Source organism: Lissotriton vulgaris, chromosome 2_1 (genome assembly GCF_964263255.1).
Source record: "Lissotriton vulgaris chromosome 2_1, aLisVul1.2, whole genome shotgun sequence".
NCBI classification, from domain to species: domain Eukaryota; kingdom Metazoa; phylum Chordata; class Amphibia; order Caudata; family Salamandridae; genus Lissotriton; species Lissotriton vulgaris.
The window spans coordinates 1,150,245,721-1,150,267,573 of NC_141687.1; the positions used below are offsets into that span (position 1 = coordinate 1,150,245,721).

At 45.0% G+C, this 21,853-nt stretch overlaps 1 protein-coding gene across 1 annotated transcript in view; it reads left to right on the forward strand.

The window, feature by feature from the left end:
• HIVEP3 (HIVEP zinc finger 3) overlaps positions 1-21,853 on the forward strand; it is a 2,131,558-nt gene that overhangs the window by 857,796 nt on the left and 1,251,909 nt on the right. The window contains exon 4 of the mRNA XM_086956857.1: positions 17,159-17,322. The gene's annotated coding sequence lies outside the window, so the exon portion shown is untranslated. The remainder of the gene's footprint in view (positions 1-17,158; positions 17,323-21,853) is intronic.

Sequence of the window (21,853 nt, forward strand, 5' to 3'; positions counted from 1 at the left end):
TTCTCTGCCGGGTCTGGGCGTGGCTGATCCCCGGAAGTTCTAAAGAGTCTGTGCGCGACTGGTTGCTAAGGAGTGAACCTTGGTGGGGTGTACGAACGGGATCAGAGGAAAATGTTACGGGGAAAATAAAACGTGAAAAAGAGGAAGTGCGAATATAAACAGTAAACTCTGGGTGAAATGCGTAACCCGTCGAAAGCGGCTAAATGAAAGAAATACCGTGATTAACCATGACAAGGTGATAAAACATAAATCGAACATTGGTGCCGAATTAAAAAATGTAAAAGAAATCAACATTACTTCAAATAGAAAAATTCATGTATTCTGACAGGGCTAACCACTGGTCACACTCAGGAAAATATATGGCTAATCATGTGTAGAATTACAAGTAGCAAGAATATTCCACCCGATCATTAAGACCATGTGGTTTCATGCTAGACAATGTAAAAATCGAGTAGTTCTCTCGTTTTAACAGTTCATTGTGATTGTCTTTGCCTTCTTCTTTCGTGATTGTTTCCATAGCGCAAAAGCGCATTTGGCTGATGCTGTGGCCAGCTTCAAGAAAGTGTTGTGCGACTGCTGATTTGGCTTGCTTGGTCCTGATGTTGGACTTATGTTCATTCAGTCGTATTTTGAGCTTTCTCTCGGTCTGTCCAACATAAATTTTACCGCATGGACACTTCAACATGTAAATTCTAATGGTGAAACCTTTATATGAGGACTTCTAAGGAGCCCGGGGGACACTTCTCATTGCTTGAGGGGTGCAACCTGAGTTATATATAGTAAAACTTTGCTTAGCTGTAGAAACTTACCTTTACAATATTTTTGCTCTCTATATTCTTGACACAATTTTTTGTCCAACAATATTTCTGATTCCATTATTCTGTCTGAAATCGAACATACCAGGGTCATGATATTTGTTAGGAAGTAATAACACCCAAGGAGAAGTTGGTGCAAGTAATGTACCCCAGCATCAAAAATAAAGGATTTATTCTTTTTCGTGAGGAGTGTCAGAATTCTATTCAAAATTTGTAAGGGATTTTTAGATAAGACTTATCCCTTGTCAATGTTGAAATATTTGAATGGACATCTGAGTGTGGAAATGCATCGGAAGTAATCAATAGTGTGATATGTTCAGCCGCACGATGACATGGTTTTGATCCACAGTTGTTAGCAAAAGGGGCTAGGTGCAGTTCTTTCACAGAAGTGTAAAGTGAAAGAACACATCATTGGATAGATCCCTGTCAACTACTGAGGAGAAAGATTCTGTCAAAGAAAAGGAAATGTTAGCTTGTATCAGATCAGAGTGGAAAAAATAGTGTTCATTAGCTAACAGAATCTTGGATTCTTGACACATTTTGCCACTTTTTAGATTTTATCAGGTGTCCTACTAAAGAAGCCTTAAGTAGGCTACTCCCTAGCTCGGATTTTCACCATGATATAATTTTGCTGCAGTTTCCTTGTCCTATTGAGAAGCACTTAACCTCCCCATTGCCCTGTGTCCTTACTGCAAGAAGCAACTCACAGCCCGAACAAGGTAAACAAACATACAACACCCATGTATGCACAACATTGTGTCACAATTATATTACATTTTAACAGTCTCTTCCAAAATGCGGTGTCCTCAGGCTGGCCACCCCTCTTGAATGAAATAAATGACAAAGTCCATCTGCAGACATATCCATGCAGATAGAACACTATAAGGGAGTTACACATCATAGTATTCCATTAACTAATGCAAACGATTATTTTGAAGACGTTGATGTTCACACACACAATGGCATCAGGGGCTGTATCATAAACTAGTAGCCCGTCCCGACGTTGTCCGGGGATGAAATGTAATGTGTGCCATGCTTGTAATAGTAATTCACAATTTATTGTAATATTTCTCGGAATACAACATTTTTGGATTCATTTGAATGTGGATGTAGAATAAATCGGTTTAGCACATTGCCGGCCGGTGCGTCCTCAGCGGTAACGCTTGCAGCCTGTGGGTGTTGTTGAGTGGCTTGCTTATGGAATCCCCAAGATCGTTCTATTAGACGTGAATCGGTGTAGGCTGCCAGTGCCCTTCGTGAGAGTGTGCTTGCGAGGGTTTGGCGAGTGTGATTGACGCTAGTATTGTGACAGCTTTTATGCACCGCCTGAGCCCCTGAATAATTTTAAATAGTGAAGTCTCCTGCTTTTGCTGGTACGCTGCCTTTCTTCATCCTCTGCTAGCAGTAATGGCGCATGAATGGCGAAAGTCGCGGCCAAGTTTTCATTTTTTATTTAGCCTGGCCCCTCTGACAACGCTGACGCCCACACGTAATGGAGCGTGAATGGCGCGCCCAGTGAATGGTGCGCTTGTGAAAGCCGTGCTTGCAAGGTCTTGGCGTGCAGTTTGTTGCATTGCTATAGTGCAATTTTGTGCAGTTTGTTGTCATGCATAAGGAAATCAGAGTTTGTATGCTGTTTGTTACCTAGTTGCCATGCTCTTTGCAACCACGTTATTCAAGCTCAGCAATTTATTGTATGTTGATGATGCAAATTGGCATGTGGTTAAATATAGCATATATACAGCTGCATAGAGTGTAATCAGTAGTCAAGGGGTTACATTTGTGCAGCAGTGTAAAATCACACTGAAGAGATATTGTAACTATTAAACCTTGTTTACTAAAATGTTTGATCTTTGGCAAATTATACTCTCTTTGTGCCCTAATCTGATAATTTGTGATCACTTTGAATCAGGATGACTGAAAGCGATAAGCCCCAAGGGCTTCTCATGCCACTTGGTCCTCTTTAAACCTTCTTCCCCTCCAAATATTCCACAAGAATTCAGCAGAGTTTTACTCGCTGGAGTTTTTATTTCAGTTGGATTAGAGTTTGCCCGCTCTCAGGTAGACCACCATGCAAAAATATGTCAAGGATTTAAGCAGATGGGAATATCTTAAAATTCTTAAATAATCAACGGTTGTTTAAACAGTCTTGTCTTGCAGGTTGCCAAGCCTTGGGATTTCTATTTGCTGTTTCCAAGCTTCAGCTGCTTACCTTGTAACAATGTGTCAACTAGCTCCCGTCCTACTTGGACTGCAAGTGCTGTGCTTGCACTGAGGTCACCCATTCCACGTCCTTTTGTCTCCACCTTTAGCTTTGTGTTCCTGCTATTTGTTATCCTAAGGCTCAAGCGGACAACCACCCACTTTGTTGTTCTTGTGACTGGATGGGGTTTGTTACAGAGAGCCTAATCATTGTTTCCTCCCCATCGCACTGGTGGGCTTGATACCTGCAACACATGCCTTTGCCTCACCTTCTCAGGTGTGGGTGGGTAGTTCTTGCAGCAGGATGATGTCACCTAGACTGCTGCAGCCTCCGTAGGAGCCCTGGGTCCCGCCTTCTATGGTCCCTTTTGAAAGCTCCTGCCCACTGCTATTCATGGCCTTTCACTGTTTCTGGGCTTCTTCCCCCCGGTGTTGTAGTACCTTCACCCTCTCCCCCACCTAGCCCCTCACCAAGCTTACCATTATGATGTAGGTGTGATGGGAGACGGGCCCCCTTTCTTTCCAGGTGGACACTGAGCACCCACCACACCCGTAAGCACACAGGGCTATGACTCCAGCCGCTTGATGCCTGCTTCTCTGGCTAGGCCTCTGCTCATTCACTGGACATCCCCATCACGGATTTCATTCACACATTCAGGAGCGTTTAACTATAGGCGTCCACTTTTGCTATTAGCAACTTTAAAGGTTAGTCTGTTCCTGAAGCTGGGATGTGCAGAGCCCTCCTTCACTCACTGCAGCTTCTTTCTCCAGTCATGCAGTAAAAAATATGTTTGCTGCAGAGTGGCACCTCTTAAGAGGTTCTGTAGGGATGAAAACTCCACCCTAACTGGCCGCTTGTGGCATGCCACAGGTTGACATGCCACAGGTGGTGGTGTAACAAGGCTCCCGCAGCCCCTGCAGTGCGGTGGGGGCCCCTGAGCTTCGGGCGGCTTCAGCATGCACATTGGCCAGAGAGCTCCTGAGCGAGTCTGAAGGGTGCAGTTGCAAGCCCGTAGAGGTCACTGTCGCGCGAAAGAGCGGGGGTGGAAGCCGCCCTCCCAAAACTCATGCTGCCAGGAGCAGACCACCCCCACTCCCCGATGTAATGATGTGATGTGAGCAGTCTAGTAGTTGGGTGTGGGTGGAGCTAGGAGGAGCGAGGACAGGAAAGGGGCAGTTAGAGTAGGGGCATGGACATAGCAAGAAGTAAAGAATAAAGCTCCTTGTTGAACATACTTCGTGTTTGTCGTTATTGAGGTAAAGACACGACAACTGGCAACGAGGGTGGGATGGTGCAGTTTGCCACCCACAGAACCCCATGAAGAAGCGTCCCGTCCCCTGCAGCGTGAAAGGAGAAAAAACGCTGGTGAGACACGTGTGTCTGAAGTATGGCCGCCGCCCAGATCAAAAGTCTGTTAGTCGCGTAGAGCCCAGAGGAAGAAAACGCCATCGAGCGCTGGGGCGTTTTAAAGCAGTGCGCCGGTTCGCGCCAAAACGCGGCTCACCCCAGATGCGTGCAAGTCGGCACGCACTTCATGAGGAGAAGTCGGGAACCCACCCCGACTCTACCTACCGCTCCGGTGACCAAGGAGCATCTGCGGTGCTGCCCAGGACTCGTAGAAGTGTCCTAAACGAAGAGCGCTGGTACGCGCCAAAGTTGTCAGCTCACCCCCGATGCATGAGGAAGGCATGCCATTAACGAGCTGAAGCTGGGAGCTTCCCTGATCCTACCTGTAGGCTTTTAGGGATCCAGGAGCGCGGAGGCATTGAAGAAATTATACTGCATGCAGACATCCGCTGCCGGTGAGTGTCGAATGATTCCTGGGAGCATGCGGTTGAGTGATGCCTCAAATCTTGAGAGGAATGAGATTTCTAAGTGAGAGGCCATTTTGAAGTCAGGCAGCTTTCAGAAGACTTCCCTGTGCAATTTGGAAGCGGCCATTTTGAGGTCAGGCAGTACACGGCCCAAGCAAACACGCATTGGCGAATTAAAAAAAACAAGCATTGGCGAATGAAAAAACAAGCATTGGCAAAGACAAACAAGCACTGGTGAGTGCAAAACAAGCCTTGGCAAAGGCAAACAAACAAGCATTGGCAACGAACAAACAAGCATTGGCGAAGGTCAAAAGCAAGCGAACAAACATTGGTACATGCAAAATAAGCTTTGGCGAAAGCAATAAACAAACAAGCATAATAAGCATTGGCAAGAAACTAGCACCCAAGCAGTGACAAAGAACAGCAAGTGAGTGTCGTTGACACACCTGCATGGGCATGTCGAATCCTCCAACAAACAGAGATGCGCCGGCTGCGACTGGGGCGTCACATCTGCACGACCCGGAACCTCTGGCTTTGGTAGCGGGCGGGAGCATGGGCCCCAGATGGCAGGAATGGCTCGAGGACTTTGAGGATTACATTAAAGGATCAAAAGTCAAGGGGGACAGAGACAAACTGATTGCACTGCGCAGTCTGGTAGGAAAGGAAGTCTGCAAGGTGATTAAAGAGTTGCCACCGGACGATATAGGGACATATGACAAAGTGCGAGATGCATTGAACAGAAAGTTCGTACACAAGACAAATGTGGATTATGAGAGATATGTATTTCACCAAGCACGTCAAGACAAAGAGGAAATGATGAGCACTTTCATATCTAGACTACGCCGACTGTCGCAATATTGCAACTTTGAAGCATTATCAACGGAGGATGCCATCCGACTGAGAGTCATTGAGGGTTGCCACTCAGAGACACTGCGAAGGCGGCTGTTAAGGAAAAGTCACAATCTCGATGAAATAGAGGAAATGACCAGAGTGCATGATCAAGCGGAGGAGCATGCCAAAAGTATGGAGATGGGACATAGCGAAAGGAGAGAACAAGTACATAGGGTGCAAGATCACAACACTCGCAGAAGATCAAGAGAACGACAGAGAAAGTCCCTACCAGCATCACGACATCAGTACACAAGACAAGACACAGACGGTATGAGTCCGGTAGGAGAGAGAAGAAACCCGAACGCTCAAGAAAAAGATATCGATGTGGTTACGTTTTCCCGCATTTAGATGCGTGCCCAGCGATGGGTCAACAATGCCGAAAGTGCGGACGGAAGAATCACTTTGAGGCGATGTGTGGCGTATATAGCAAAGAAAGAATGAGAGAGGCTACAAGATCGTCTCGCCCGGACACAAGGCGACATCATGCGCAAGCGGTACAGGATCGAGTCAAGTCATCCTCTGGCTCGTCTCAGTCCAGCAGGAAGTCCCACAAATCCCAATGGATGAGAAGGTCGCCGAGAAGGTCGCTGTCGAAAGAGTTGAGATCAGCATCTCTGGAATCAGAATACACAGATGAATATGTCTGCATGGTAGCAGACCCGGATCAAGTAAAGAAGTACCCCCCATTAGACATAAGTGTGGGAACACATGCAACTAAATTTGTGTTGGACAGTGGGGCGTCATTAAATTACATCCCCGTAACTGAGTATAATAAAATGAAACCGTCGCCCCCTTGCGTCCGGCACATGTTAGAGTATTTACCTGGATTTCTAAAAAACCTCTTCCTTGTCTGGGCAAATTTGCAACGACACTCCGACACAAATCCACCTCTGTGTCAGCATTCATTCACGTCATTGAAGGTCCTGAAGCTGACTGCCTCTTCAGTCTGCCTACGGCAGAACGTCTTCGGTTGGTTGAGGTACTATACAGAGTCAGTGATGATCCGGACATTATCCACAAGTTCCCCAAGTTGTTCACAGGGCTTGGGAAAATGAACAAATGCTTGATTCGACTACACAGCAATGAGCAAGTGCGTCCTGTGGCACAACATCCCAGGTGAGTGCCTTTTCATCTTCAGCAAGTGGTAGAGGATGAAATCCAGGAGCTGTTAAAAGCAGACATCATTGAAAGAACTGACGGCCCCACAGCCTGGGTATCACCTGTCGTCATTGTGCCAAAGAAGGGCACTCCTGAGAAGGTGCGTCTATGTGTGGACATGAGACTTACCAACACCGCCATAGAGAGAGAGCGCCACCCAGGACCACACCTGAGTGACATGATATCAGCACTGAATGGAGCCAGGGTCTTCTCTAAACTTGACTTGAACAAGGGGTACCACCAGCTGGAACTGCATGAAAAGTCGCGGTACATCACAACATTCACCACTCATTTGGGTTTGTTTCGGTACAAACGGCTGAGTATTGGTGTCTCTTCTGCAGTGGAAATATTCCAGGAAACTATTCGCCAGACCATCAGGCACATACCCAATACACTGAACTACAGTGATGACAACTTGGTGTATGGGTCAAACACCCAGGAACATGACAAAGCACTAGATCGGGTCTGCCATGCCCTCCTGGAAGCCAATCTTACCCTCAATAAGGACAAGTGTGAGTTCCATCAATCCACTCTCAAGTTCTTCGGACATGTGTTCTCTGGAGCCGGGATGAAGCCTGACCCAGAGAAAGTGACAGCGCTCAACAACACCAAGAGCCCCCGGGATGTGAGTGACATTCGAACCTTTCTGGGCATGGCCAGCAATTGTGCCAGATATATAAAAGATTACGCCACCATCAGCAACCCACTACGAGCCATCACCAAGCAAGGACAACCGTTTGTGTGGACCCTACAGTGTGAGCGGGCGTTTCAAGAGATTAAACAAGCTGTGGAATCAGCAGACAATCTAGCTTATTTCAGTCCCAAGAGGAAGACCGAGATAACAGTGGATGCCAGTCCAGTGGGACTGGGTGCAATACTGGCCCAGTATGACAATGACTCTGACCAACAACACATTGTGGCCTACGCCAGTCGGAGCCTATCAGACACCGAGAAGGCTTATTCTCAACCCGAGAAAGAAAGTCTTGCGGTTGTCTGGGCCTGTGAACATTTTCATGTATTCATCTACGGCAAACATTTTACGATGGTGACCGATCATCAGGCGCTAGTCACCACCTTTGGGAACCCTTGAGCCAAGATGCCACCTCGCATCGAACGGTGGGATTTGCGCCTACAGGAATACACCTACACAATAATACACAAACCAGGGAAATTGGCGAATCCAGCGGACTACATGTCCCGACATCCTCAAGCATCCCAGGCCTCGCCTCCCTCAATTGCGGAAGAATATATACACTTCGTGGTGGGAGTAGCCCAGCCACCGGCGGTTCCTCTGGAAGCGATAGAGGAAGCCACAGCACAAGACAACATCCTGCAGAAGGTGGTCCGTCGACTGCGAACACATCGCTGGAGACATAACAGTGAAGAAGAAAAGAATGACCCTCAGGTTCATCAAGAGATGCAAGCGTTCAGACAGATCAGTGAAGAATTATCTGCCACCTCAGAGGGGCTCCTGCTGAGAGACCATTGGATTGTCATCCCGAGGCAGTTACGACAAGGCGTTATCAACCTATCCCACGAGGGCCAACGTGGAGTGGTCACGACAAAAAGAGCTCTTCGAGAAAGGGTGTGGTTTCCACTGCTGGATTAAATGGTAGAGCTCACCTTGAAGGACTGTCCGCAGTGTCTACTGGTAAGCCATGAAGATCCACCCGCTCCTCTCCAAATGACGAAGCTGCCCAGTGGGGTATGGCAAGAGCTTGCCATGGACTTTTATGGACCCCTCCAGTCAGGCAAATATGTTCTAGCAATAATGGACGAATACTCAAGGTTTCCCATTGCACAGTTCGTCTCGTCTACCAATTCCTCCAGCACGATTGCTGTGCTAGATGAAGTATTCGCCGCCTGGGGCGTTCCCAAAGAACTCAAAACAGATAATGGTCCTCCCTTCAATGGACATGACTTCAGTGAATTCGCGAAGCACCTCAACTTCAGGCACCACAAGATCACGCCCCTGTGGCCACAAGCCAAGGGCACCATTGAGAGATTCATGACGACTTTGAAAAAGACCTTTCAACAAGCCACTCTGGATAAAAGAGACTTACAGGTGGCTCTCAATGAGGTGCTGAGAGCGTATCGGACTACCCCACATGCCACCCCAGGAAAATGTCTTGCCTCGCTCATGTTGGGGCGACCAATTCGAACGCGGATCCCGACATGGGAAGGAGCATTGCGACCGGTGTCTGCAGCCCGTGCCCTTCAAGAGGTGGTACTGGCAGATCACGCTGGTAAAAGTAGAATGAAAGTCTATGCAGATACCAGGAGGAGAGCCAAATCTCCATCTTTTCATGAAGGAGACTGTGTGGTGGTTAAACAAGATCAACTAAAGAAAATGGACTGTAAATTCAAAGATGAGCCTTTGGTAATCACGCAGCAGAAAGGTACAATGATCACTTCGGAGTCAGAGAAAAGACGGATTACAAGAAACGTCTCATATTTCCAGAAGTGTACAGCTGCCATGAGAGATGCTCTTGAAAGAACATCAGACCAACAAGAGTCAGAGGGACCTAGTCAAGTAGATGCAATACAGAGACCTGAACGTCAGACTGAAGCCACGTCTGAAGACTCTGGAGTGAATCTCCGTCCTAGAAGGAACATTCAAAAGCCCAAGAGGCTAATTGAGGAACTTTAATCAAGTCAGTTATTGTCTTTTGTTAACAAAGGGGGAGATGTAATGATGTGATGTGAGCAGTCTAGTAGTTGGGTGTGGGTGGAGCTAGGGGGTGGAAGGAAGAGGAGGAGCGAGGACAGGAAAGGGCAGTTAGAGTAGGGACAGGGACATAGCAAGAAGCAAAGAATAAAGCTCCTTGTTGAACATACTTAGTGTTTGTCGTTATTGAGTTAAAGACACGACACCCCCTTTGCTATGCCACTGGAAGGGGGCCTTCCATGTACTGTGCCGGGGGCCTCCTCAAGTTTCTTAATGCCACTGCCTGCCAGGGCCAGACTGGGAACCAAAACCGGCCCTGGCAAGGAGCTCGGCTGGACCCCGGCGGTTTTCTGCCAATTTTGTTACAGGGGCCGGTTTTGCAGCTATGCTGCAAAAAACGGCCCGGTAACCAAAACGGCCCCAGGGGCCCAAAATCGGCCACCATCCTGGTGACCCACCGGGGAAACACCCGGTGCCCGCTATGGCCAGTCAGGTCCTGCTGCCCGCAGGGCAGATCAAGTCCTCCTGATGAGCTTTAGTCTTGGTATCCTTGAAGCACCAAAAGGCGGGACATTTGGCGCCCTGCACCAGCTTTCTGTAGGTAACCGGACAAGCCACCTAAATAACAAAACCACAGAAAATCAGAGGGTTGTTCACCCTGTGCAGGACACGCTTACAAATAATTTAAATAAACATGGCATTGTCTATATTATTTCTCCATATTTAATGTCCGTGATTTGTTGACCCTTTTTAAAAATATATTTACATGACATGTTGGTAGAACTATACTCCCTTTTCTCCTGTGCACCAACACCTCCCGCAGCCCACTCCACCCACCCCACCGGCCTTTGCCCTGTCAGCAGTTTTGAGACACTGTGGAGATGCTCCCTTAGATTTGTTTTAGAAAGAAATACCAAACATGGAATTTATGTTTTTAAACTCAGCAACATTGATGTGTCAGACTTGATGTGCTTTGCTGTACAGAGTCCTAGCATTCAAGAATGTGCAGCCCGGGGAGTTCCTTCTTAAGGATAGCTCGTCCCTTCCCCAGACCCCCTCTCCCTCCCCATCATCACTGTGCAGGAAGGCCATCAGCAAACAACACCTTCACCCCTGTTAGCTCAGGTGCGCATCGGCAAGCTTGGAACTCAAACCAAGGACCCCAGTGAGCTTTCAAATCTGCTTTACAGGGAGTTATTTGTGTGTAAATGGTTACTTCCGGTTGACCCCCAACTCCCGGGTCCTGCAGCCTCTTTCAGTTTAATGAAAGACGGCTTCTCCGCAGAGCTGCGCGCGGCGTCCACTCGTCTTCATGTGCCGAACGCTGCTTCTCTCAAGTGCCCGCCTTTTCAGCACGCTGCTTTATTTCATTATTTATTTTTTTTACAGATTTTTTTTTTAAGCCTTTCAACTCAGCGTGTGTTCAGAGTGTGGAAAATTCCCTTTGAACACTCCCAGCGACTGAAAGAAGGCCAGGAGTGGTGTATATATTTTCGGCCGTGAGAAGGTTTCAGTGTCAGGGAGCTTCCGAGAGGCGTTTGGTAAAAGACAAGAGTCCTCCCTCCACTCCTATTCAGATCACTGTGCATATAGGGTGATTAATGCACATTTTTTTTTGTTCTTAAAGGCTGGCAAGGTTAGGTAGCTGCCAAGTAACAGAATGCCCTATGGGACTGATATCTTCAGTCAGTCCTAGGGCCACAGGTACAATGATGCTGGTCAGTCGCAATTTACACCCTGATTTTTTTGCATATAGTATCTAACATTCTAAACTGAGCTATTTACTACAAGGACGGCTCACAAAATACCGAATCGGAGACTCACCTAATTAATATTCATTAGGCAGCTCGGAAATTGCAACTCTCTCTTATTGGCTGCAGACACAGGGATGATGGCTTACTAGGAACATTTGACATCATGCCTTTCTTTCCATTTCGAGACTAATTTTTTTTAAACCCGTAATTTCTTAAAAAGAAATGGGGTACCTTTTTTTTTTTAAAGTAGTTTCCGTAGGGCACCACCTACTCCCTGTGAATTTGCCACACACACTCGGAACGTCTAAAAACTAGGGATGTGCAAACGTTGCAATGCCTTAATTCGGAAAGTTTCCGTAGGAGAATCTTCAGAGCAGTACAATCCAGCCAAGCCAAACACAACCAGCACAGTGCAGTTCACCGTGCTTGCATATTTGTGCCACAGTTCCATGCTGGGAAAGGTATGTAGAATTTTTCTCTTACTCAGGTTTACATTTTGTGGAGTTTTTCTGTTCACAATGACAGTCCAGACGTGTTGGCCCTCAACTCTTTTCTGTCAAGTAAATCTTCCACATTACACCATTTTTTCGCACGAAATAAGCATGTATGTAATAATTACAATGTATATGGTGCTAACCTAGCTGGGAAGATATGCACCTCTGTATATAATAGGGGTTTGCCTTATTTTTTAACTAAGCAATTATAGTTCAGTTTTTACATATTTTTAATTTTAGGCAATAAAAGTTAAAACGGTTTGCCCAGAATCATTCTTTTCTCCCATGTTCTAAGTCCATATTTTAGCCACTAAGACATCTTATCCTGCAACATCAACTGTTGCACAACTGGTGATTTTGGGATTGTCTAGAAGCGAAAAACATCACAGGCTGTGCACAGTTGTAGTCTGTTTTTGCCACTATTGAAATAAGTGGAGAAACGCACCATATTAACTGTGACTCGTAAATTAAATCCGGGTTCATGATCTGTGGATTTCATTGCGCGATTTTTCTGACACATAACGCTGTGCAGAATAAAAAATAAGACCTAGGCGACATTTGCTTAATTATTTTCACAATATTGCAAACTTATTATGCAAGTTTGCAGTTTTTCTTGTTTCCAAGAGAAATGTTCTGCTCAAATAAGTCTCCTTTTGATTTCTCGCAAGACTTCTTTTGGAATGTTGAACATTTTCACACAAAAATTACTCAGTTTAGAATTTTTTTAATCAAAGCCACATCTGTTCACATCCCCCACCCCCCATGCTCTTTGGTGCTCTCCAGGTCTTATATATATATATACATATATATATATAAAGTTTTATATAGCGCAAACTTGATCCCGAAGGATATCAGAGCTAGGCATGAGCGGGAAATCCGTTACGCCCGCGGATTTTGCGGATTTTTGGGAAATCAGCGAATTTTGCGGATTTCCCGCAAAATACGCAAAAAAAAATCCAAAAAGTTGAACCCCCACTCATGTAGCTATTTTACAATGGCGCCAGCAAGCTGCCAGCGCCGTTGTAAAATAGTTACAAAGTTAGCTTGCACAGGAACCACTAGATAAAACGAAGCAGGTGCTGCTTTATTTTATCTAAGTGCTTCCTGTGCAAGCTAACTTTGTAACTATTTTACAACGGCGCTGGCAGCTTGCTGGCGCCATTGTAAAATAGTTACATGAGTAGGCTGGGCACAGGTCTGCTTTCTTCCCAAATCTACCGTGGAAAATCAGCTGTGATGCTGGATAGAGGCCTTTGCATCCTTGACTTTCACGAGCGCAATACCCGTGCTGTTCCTGTGACCAGGGAGAAAATTACAAAAAACAATTTGATGGACAGAATGTAGATCAATGTCTTACATTCACCCCAGTACAAGATCTGGGCCTAAATCCATCGTTTTTTGCACTCCACACCACCCTGGGTCAGATAATGGCTTTATGCAAATCAGCTCTGACCCTGTGCCCCATGGGAACAGTCCAGTCCGAACTACAACAGCCATATCTTTCCCAGACAGGAATCAAGCATCCGAGGACCGGACCGGTTTCGAGGTAACACCTCTCATCAGCCCGGCTAGCTTGACTCCAGTGGTGTGGAGGCTCTGGGACCCACGTCTGAGCTACCCCAGTACACTCAGGGAGAAAATTACAAAAAACAATTTGATGGACAGAATGTAGATCAATAAATCCGTTACGCCCGCGGATTTTACGGATTTTTGGGAAATCAGCGAATTTTGCGGATTTCCCGCAAAATACGCAAAAAAAAATCCAAAAAGTTGAACCCCCACTCATGTAGCTATTTTACAATGGCGCCAGCAAGCTGCCAGCGCCGTTGTAAAATAGTTACAAAGTTAGCTTGCACAGGAACCACTAGATAAAACGAAGCAGGTGCTGCTTTATTTTATCTAAGTGCTTCCTGTGCAAGCTAACTTTGTAACTATTTTACAACGGCGCTGGCAGCTTGCTGGCGCCATTGTAAAATAGTTACATGAGTAGGCTGGGCACAGGTCTGCTTTCTTCCCAAGTCTACCGTGGAAAATCAGCTGTGATGCTGGATAGAGGCCTTTGCATCCTTGACTTTCACGAGCGCAATACCCGTGCTGTTCCTGTGACCAGGAGCTTCTTTCTCTTCATCTGCTGAACTGATCTTTCTCTGACCTTTTATACACACAAGAGGCACATGAACTCGCACAGAAGACCCCCCCACCACAAAATCCGCAAATCCGCGGATTCTCAAAATCCGCGGATTTTGTGAATTCGCAAATCCGCAAATTCGGAAATCCGCAAAATCCGCCCATGCCTAATCAGAGCGCTTTACTTGTATCCTCTGTTCGTATGGCAGCAGCGGTGATGGTCATACTCCAGACCCAGTTGAGGAGATGAGTGTTACCTTCTCATACCAGATGACTTCCAGGCTTTGGCTCAATGGTGTGCCCCACTGCCTGTGATTCCTGTTGCCTCTCAGCTATGACCTAATTGGCTATTCACCCGTGTCTGTCTACAACACCTACCACCAGTGTTAGTTTTCCATGGTGATCACTGAATAAGAGATGAGATGTCTGTAGTTTCCATTCATCCGAATGACTACCTTGCACGCCAAGCAATGCCGCTGTGAGTTGCACGCATTCAAGGGCTGATTGGCAACCATAGAGGTGGAAACAGCGGGTCAGCCTTTTCAAAATGCGTTCTCCATCCCATAAACCTGCCAGCTGTTTATGGTTCGATGAGCCCACATCAAAGACCGAATAGAGTTGGTCTTTATTATCTGATAATCAGAAAATGTCGGCTGCCCGCCCAGAGTGCACCTTCTGCTAAAAAATAACCACATCACGCTTGTCCTCAAACCACTGCTTTTAATAATATGGATTTATTATTTCTAGAACCCAATGATATGAGTGCAATAAGAACTCAGCATAGACCTCTGGCACGTTTGGTCTATGTATTTATCAGGCACCCCAGACACATACTTTCTTCTGTGTTTGCCTGCCATAAACCATTTAAAAAGTGACCACATTTTCAAAGTACATTATGCTGATGCACACAATTTGTTGCTGTGCTATATCACACTGAGTAGAAGGGCATTCTGTAAGTAATGGTGACACTGAAACAAAACTGTTTTTATTTAAACTCAAACAATCAATATTTCAACTTGTATGCTTGGCAATGCAAGCAGCCAATAAGAAGTGTTTACATAGAAAGCAAAAGCTGTTTGCAAAATGTTTCAGTGTTCAAGGTGCCAAATTGTAGAACAAGCTGACATTGGATACGAGAGAATGAGCCACTATGGCGCCGAGAGGGGGTACATCAAGCCTGTACTGCACTTGCCGGCAGGATTGCGAGTGTAATCCATTGCGGGCGGGCGGTGGTGCGGCGGTCTCACAGCTCTGGGCTGTTATGCTCATAGGAGAGCCTAACATGCGGCCCGCCACCTTGACAGCACCTACAGCACGTTTCTACACAGTATGACATACATGCCAAAACACGTGCCCCCCCCCCTGCATGCATCCACCAGGGCCAGATCTGGATTGGGGCCCTGTCAGGGCCCCCTTAGTTGCCTGTCTGCCAACCCTAAATGGCTGGCTCACTGCCATGAAAAGTGCGGTGAAAAGGCAACTTGTAATATGCTCTGCGGTGCCAGCAGTGGTACCACCAGCATATTCAAACTGGCTGCAGACCGCTGGCAGAGCGAGTTTTGATCCCTGCGGAGCCTGTGGTCTCGTGGCGGTCCAATGGCCACACTCATAATACTGTTGGCGAACCTGCAGTGTGGCGTTGGTCAGATCTCCACCACAAGTTCAGCAGTCTCGTGGACCTCTGTACTTGTAATAAGGTCCCAAATATTTAGCAAAGAAATGAACTGAACTTATTATAGTTCTACAAAAAATGCTAACAACCCAGGGGTTAATGCTGTAGCAAAGATTGCAGACAAAGGATGAGTGATGCCTTTCCTCTAGAACTCAAATCCAAAATGATCAATGACTTGACAAAGAAAAGGGAAGACTGTACAGGACACAAAGAGGAAGTTGCTTTTGTTTGTACAGTAACATCAATTTCTAAAGCACGTACCGAGTTGAAAAAAGGATCTGGCACAAAAAAAGGTGCCAAAGTGGTGCTCTCAGGTGAAAACATGAACTCAATGTGACTTCGGCTAAATAATCAGAGCTCAGCCACAAACAAAATTCCATACAACAGCAGATAGCAAAATGATATATCATTTATGCTGTGTGGCTTAACGATGAAACTACAGGCATCCCGACACAAGCGTAACTTGAAATAACTATAATTACTCATTATCATAGTAGTGTTAAAAAAAACTATGCTTGGTAATACATATTGATATACAATGTCTTTATTTTTATACTGTATATGTTCATGAGATATGAAGCCATGCAGACAAATATAAGTAAAGTAATAAGATACCATTAATAATTTCCTACTAATGAATAGTATACAAGTTGATGTAATAGACAAATGTCTTCAAAGTTATAGATGTTAGCAATTCCACTCTTAAAGTAAAGTAATTTCTTCAATCTATATTGTATCTAATTGTAAAACAAACACAGATGAAGACAAAAAACAGACGAAATATGAAATTAGGAAGGTAGAACTGCCTTGCAACTATTGAAGTGAGCAGACAGAATCGATGCACATTTTTTTTGCATATTACCTCTGAATCGTTTTATATGGTTCACTCAGAGGGAATCATATTTATTCACTTCTCCTTTTTGATATAAAATGTGTTCAATACTATCCAATTTGAGTAAGTCATGAATATAATACACAATGCATGATTTTTTTTATTTGATTCCATATCTTGAATAGCACTCCTTTATCTATCAATATACCCCTTATTAGAAATTCCAGGTGAGTTACACAACTGTTTTTAACATATTGGACTACGATGGGCACTTGCTGGGTTTCGATTCCAAGCACTTTTACAAGCAGAATTCTTTTGAAAACAGCAGAAAAAGATTTGGATAACTTGCCACACAAACAAAATATATCTATATATGATAAGTTTTCCAATTTCATTTTCTTCCGGGAATTTGTTTTGGTTTTAAAGTTCAAACTATCTATCTATCTATCTATCTATCTATCTATCTATCTATCTATCTATCTATCTATCTATCTATCTATCTATCTATCTATCTATCTATCTGTCTGTCTGTCTGTCTGTCTGTCTGTCTGTCTGTCTGTCTGTCTGTCTGTCTGTCTGTCTGTCTGTCTGTCTGTCTGTCTGTGTCTGTCTGTCTGTCTGTCCGTCTAGTTATTTTTATGAAATATCGTGGCAACAATATTTCTGTTTGACGGAATACTTGAGCTACACGGGCCAATCAGCATGTTCAGAGTCTTTTTTTCCATTACAGAGCCCCTCACCGTGGAATATACTGGATCTGGTTACAAAGCTCTTCAGAAAACTTTGACAATCAACATGTGGATATATGGTTACATTGGAATGTGGATGGGAGTAAAGTATGTATTTCCTGAAAGAATCTGATGGGTCACCGAGAGCAAAAACATAATTTTGATGGTAAGTTAGCCTTAAGGGCCCGCCTCGCCTATAGCATTGCATTTGTCTTTTTTGACCTATGTACTACAGGACAAAGCATGTTATGTCATCTTTTAGGTTCTGTTATATTGTTACTGTGTCCTTTACTCTGCAGTGGGAAATAGAAAGGGGAAAGCATTGGTTCTAGAATACATTCGCTATTAAGAGGAGCATTCTGTGTAGTCTTAGTTGAAGGTCTCTCCCTGAGCTGTCAGCTGGTGGTGGTGTCTTATCTGTAATATATTGCTTGGCCTAATAAACCAGCTTTCTAACTCTGTGGTGTGAAATCCTATTATGTCATGCAAATGGCAGTTATCCTCCTAAGGACACCTGAATAGTGGAAGTGCACAGAGTTGAATGTCCTTAAAGGCCCTGGCCAGTGAGAAACTCCACAGCCAGCAGACAATAACTAATGGAGACACTGATTTACACTAAACAAATTCACATTTCATATTTGTGCAGGCTAGTGAAAGGTTCACGGTGCAAATCCTCTTTTTCAGAGCTCCCACTACTGGAGAACCAGCAGTCAACCTTCCCACTAATAGAGACAGAACACAGGACCAGAACATAAAACTGTATATCACTCATCCGACACATTTGAGAATTTATGGTTTAACCTGCCCAGTCTATGAACGCTTACTGTTGTCTTTTGAGAGAAAGTGTCTTTGTAGAAATAACCTTTTGATTTGTTAAGGAGGTTCGGATTTATGTTAAGGTTCTCACTTATTATGAAAGCTCTTTCATGCTTTTATTTCTCAAATGACTGGCCTTCAGCTTCGGAATTTTAATTTTTGCTATTTTTAAAATTAGAGGATCATTTGTTTGACTAAACAGAGGTCATATCTCCAGGGTACCAGCCAAATACTTTTAGAGATGTTTTGGAGTAGGATGTTTCCCAAGTGGATTAAAAAATGTGGTTTGGGAGGGAGAGAGGGAGGCAAGCACTACCGGCTACCATTTTGTGTGTGTAAAAGGCCGCTTTATTGAAACAGGTGCACATCACATTATTACCAAAACTGGCAAAACGCCTTACATAACTAGAACCCCTCTAAACATCGAGTTACCTGAACCCCTTTTTGTTTTTCTCCCTCCACCCCTATGATCCCACATGATAATATCCCTCCACCCCGTAACATAACAATATATAAGAGCATTATATCCTATGAATATCCAAATTTCTCCCCTACCTCTTAAAACCAAAACCTCACAATACCTACATTCCTGTCTGTCCTATTGCAACAGTAACCAAACTACCCTCTAATGTAACCCCAAACTGTTTACCCCTTTCCCCGCTCCCGTTCCCCAAGTCCCCAAACTTAACGCCAAAATACCGAACTCCAGCCAAACTTGGCCAACATCCCAACCAAACTCCACCTGCACCTGCTTCCAGCAACAACATACAAAATTAACCTCGCCCTGTGTACCTGTCCCAATTCCGCAGCATTCATAACATTTATTTTATTGCCCCTAAAAGGGGGACCAAAGGGAAAAAACCAGCCCAGAAAGCCAAAAACCCAAGGGAGGGAGGGTGGGACAAAAACACCTCGCTCCGCTCCCAGCCACCAGGTTTCAATACCTAAAATGGTGGCTGGGTCACGCGGGAAGCCCTTTTTATCGTTGGGCTACAAGATAAGGAATTGGGCTGCTTTTGGGCTATACCCAATGCAGCCCAAAACGGCAAAATGGCCGCGCCCATGTCTCGCTCCCTCCCCCTCAAAAAACTGCCTGGGGGGCAGACCTCGCGGCTCGGCTGCACCCCAAATCCCTCTTAGGATCATAAACTGTCACTGAAGGCAAAACTGATTTTGTTCATCGAGAAAACCAGATACTAATATACGTCCCAAAATAAAAATGCTTAGTCCATTCACATAGGGCAACCTCTTTCACTATAAATCTATTCCATCCTGGTCCTTACGAAGAAAGATTATTTGGTTTTATCATGTAAAAACAGTGTGAAATGCTATATAAGCACCCAGAACAGATGTACCAAGCTCCCCTGGACTGGGACCCCAAAGCAGCCCTGGCATTTTTTTTGGACCAGCCCCTGGGGGCGGTGGGGAGGGGCAAGAATGAAGCGATGCTGCTTTTGTTACTGGGGGGGGAGGGGGGCGATATTGCTGCACTGCTGCAAAACCAGCCCCCCACCAATGTAAAACCAGCCCCCATCATTCCGGCCTCTCGGGCAAACGCTGTGTGCCACCTACAGCCAGTCCAGCCCTGGAATCTAGCTATTTTGCTGTTGCAAACTCTGCAATATGCAAAATTTAAGGTTTACCTACCGTAAAAATATTTTCGTAATGTAAAACTGCTCTTTTATGAATAGGAAAGTTCTTTCCTACTCATAAAAGAGCTTTAGTGCTCCTTTTTGAATTGCAAATAGGAGGGGCATTAAAGGGATGTCTCCCTCCTATTTGTGATTGGGAACACAGTTTATCAGTGGTTTGTGACCGCAAGTGTGGTTGCAAACCATTGATGAGTTATAGACTTCCAAGTTGCGATCCGAAATGATTCGCAAATATTCCCCATTTCAGAAAGCAAGCGCAGTGGCGGAGGTCCACTGACCCACTGCAGACCTAATGGTTAAATAAGAAGAAACCACTTATGATTATTTCTACCATATCATGATCACAAGCTGCCCAGCATGAGCAATCTACTTGGAGTTTAGTACCCATATAGCTGTGAGCGTAATCAATGCCTATAGATGCTTCCCCGAGGCATAAGACATCTGATGTTGTGTGCAGACGAAAAATACTTACGAAGCTTAATTGATGCTGAAAATGCTTCATAGTTACGCTCTTTTCGCTCTGGATGTTAAGTTTAATTTTATTTGCTCAAGGGAAAATATTAGTAGCAAAAACTGTTGCTTTCACTGGTTTTGCTTACCAACGCCAAATGCCAGCTTTTGGGGGTATAAAATCACTTTCACTACCAGTGAAATTGGTTGCCAATACCATAATGGCAGAATTAAGGGCCCGTGGCTGTGACGGAGTTCCCTCCCCGCCAACACTGTGTTCTGCTGGCGCAATTTAATTTTGGGAGGACCATTAGTTTGGCCACGATGGAAACGACTCCGTATCCTCCATGGCCAAACTTCTCCGACAGCCCTGGGGCGTAAGGGCCGTCAGAGAAATGGCTTCAAGCTAGATGGGCCATATTTTACAGGTTGTTTTACCGCCAGTCAAACCTGATGGTGAGGGGCAGTAAACGTAATAATGCTCCCCATGCCCTGACAGTAGACTCACTTGGTGATGGGAAGTATTATTTTCTTTGTTTCCCGTTTTGGAATTTTTAATAGAAATGCTCTGTGCTACAGGACTGCGTCCTGCTCATCACAGAGTGAGATGCTCTGCCGAAACCGTCACAATCAGGGCCGGACTGGGAGCCACAACCGGCCCTGGCAAAGTGCAGGCCCCCCCCGCCCCCCCGTCCCCCCTCCACACTCATGGGTTTGGAGGTCCCGCCAAGCTCTTTGCCGGGGCCGGTTTTCGGCCGATTTGGGTACAGGGCCGATTTTGCAGCTATGCTGCAAAATCGTCCCTGTAACAAAAACACCTCCCAGGGGCCGAAAACCGGCCCCCACCCGTGCGGTGCACCAGGGGATTGCCCGGTGCCCGCTATGGCCAGTCTGGCCCTGGCCACAATGGCGGTTCCTGGCAATGCTTTTATAAATGACTGCCTGCTTGGCTGTCATTTTGTAAATTTGGAAGGCGGCCGCTCCTCCATGTGGTCGCAGTCACTTAATCTGACCCCACTGTGGAACGGTCGGCAGTCTGCCTAGGTATAATCTGGGTCTAATTGACCAACATACATATTCTGTGGCTACCAAGCTGCACTTTTACCTGGTTTTGGTATCTCAGACTGTGATTAGAAAAAAAGTTGCATAAGTCAAGTGGAACGAGAAGACAATGTTTGATTTATATTATTAGAAAAAGTCATGACAAACAAAAAGGTTGAAGGGTCCTTGAGAGTTGCTGCTGGAGTTTACTCTATATTGTCACATCCTTCTTATTTGTGTCAGTTTGAGCACCAGTACACTCAAAGGATTCCGAGCTTCCCAGGGACATGCTTGTATGTTTCTAAGAGATAAAGATATTAATAACATTATCACTTTCAGTCTGCTTTTTCAGATTTATGTCTCTTGTCTCTTATATTTTGATGGTGTTGACATACCCAATAAAAATATGCTGGAGAGTGATGCTACTGTCTTTGAATGTTTAAGCAAGCATGTTTTAATGTGCACAGTGGGCATATGCAAATGTTTTTTTCATGCTTGTGGGAAATGTGATTTTTAAAAAAATATTGTGAATTGCTTATAAATTAACCAGGAAAATACATTTTATGCCAGCCCCCAAACAGTTATTGTAGATCTGTACTCTAAATTAGGGTTTCATTAATTCCTTGTACATAATCACTCTTTATATAATGAAGTTACAGTGTAATTATGTAACTGTGTAGGCGGACTAAACAAAAAAAAGATGTATTTATTAGTAGTATTAATCTTGTTCAGACCTAG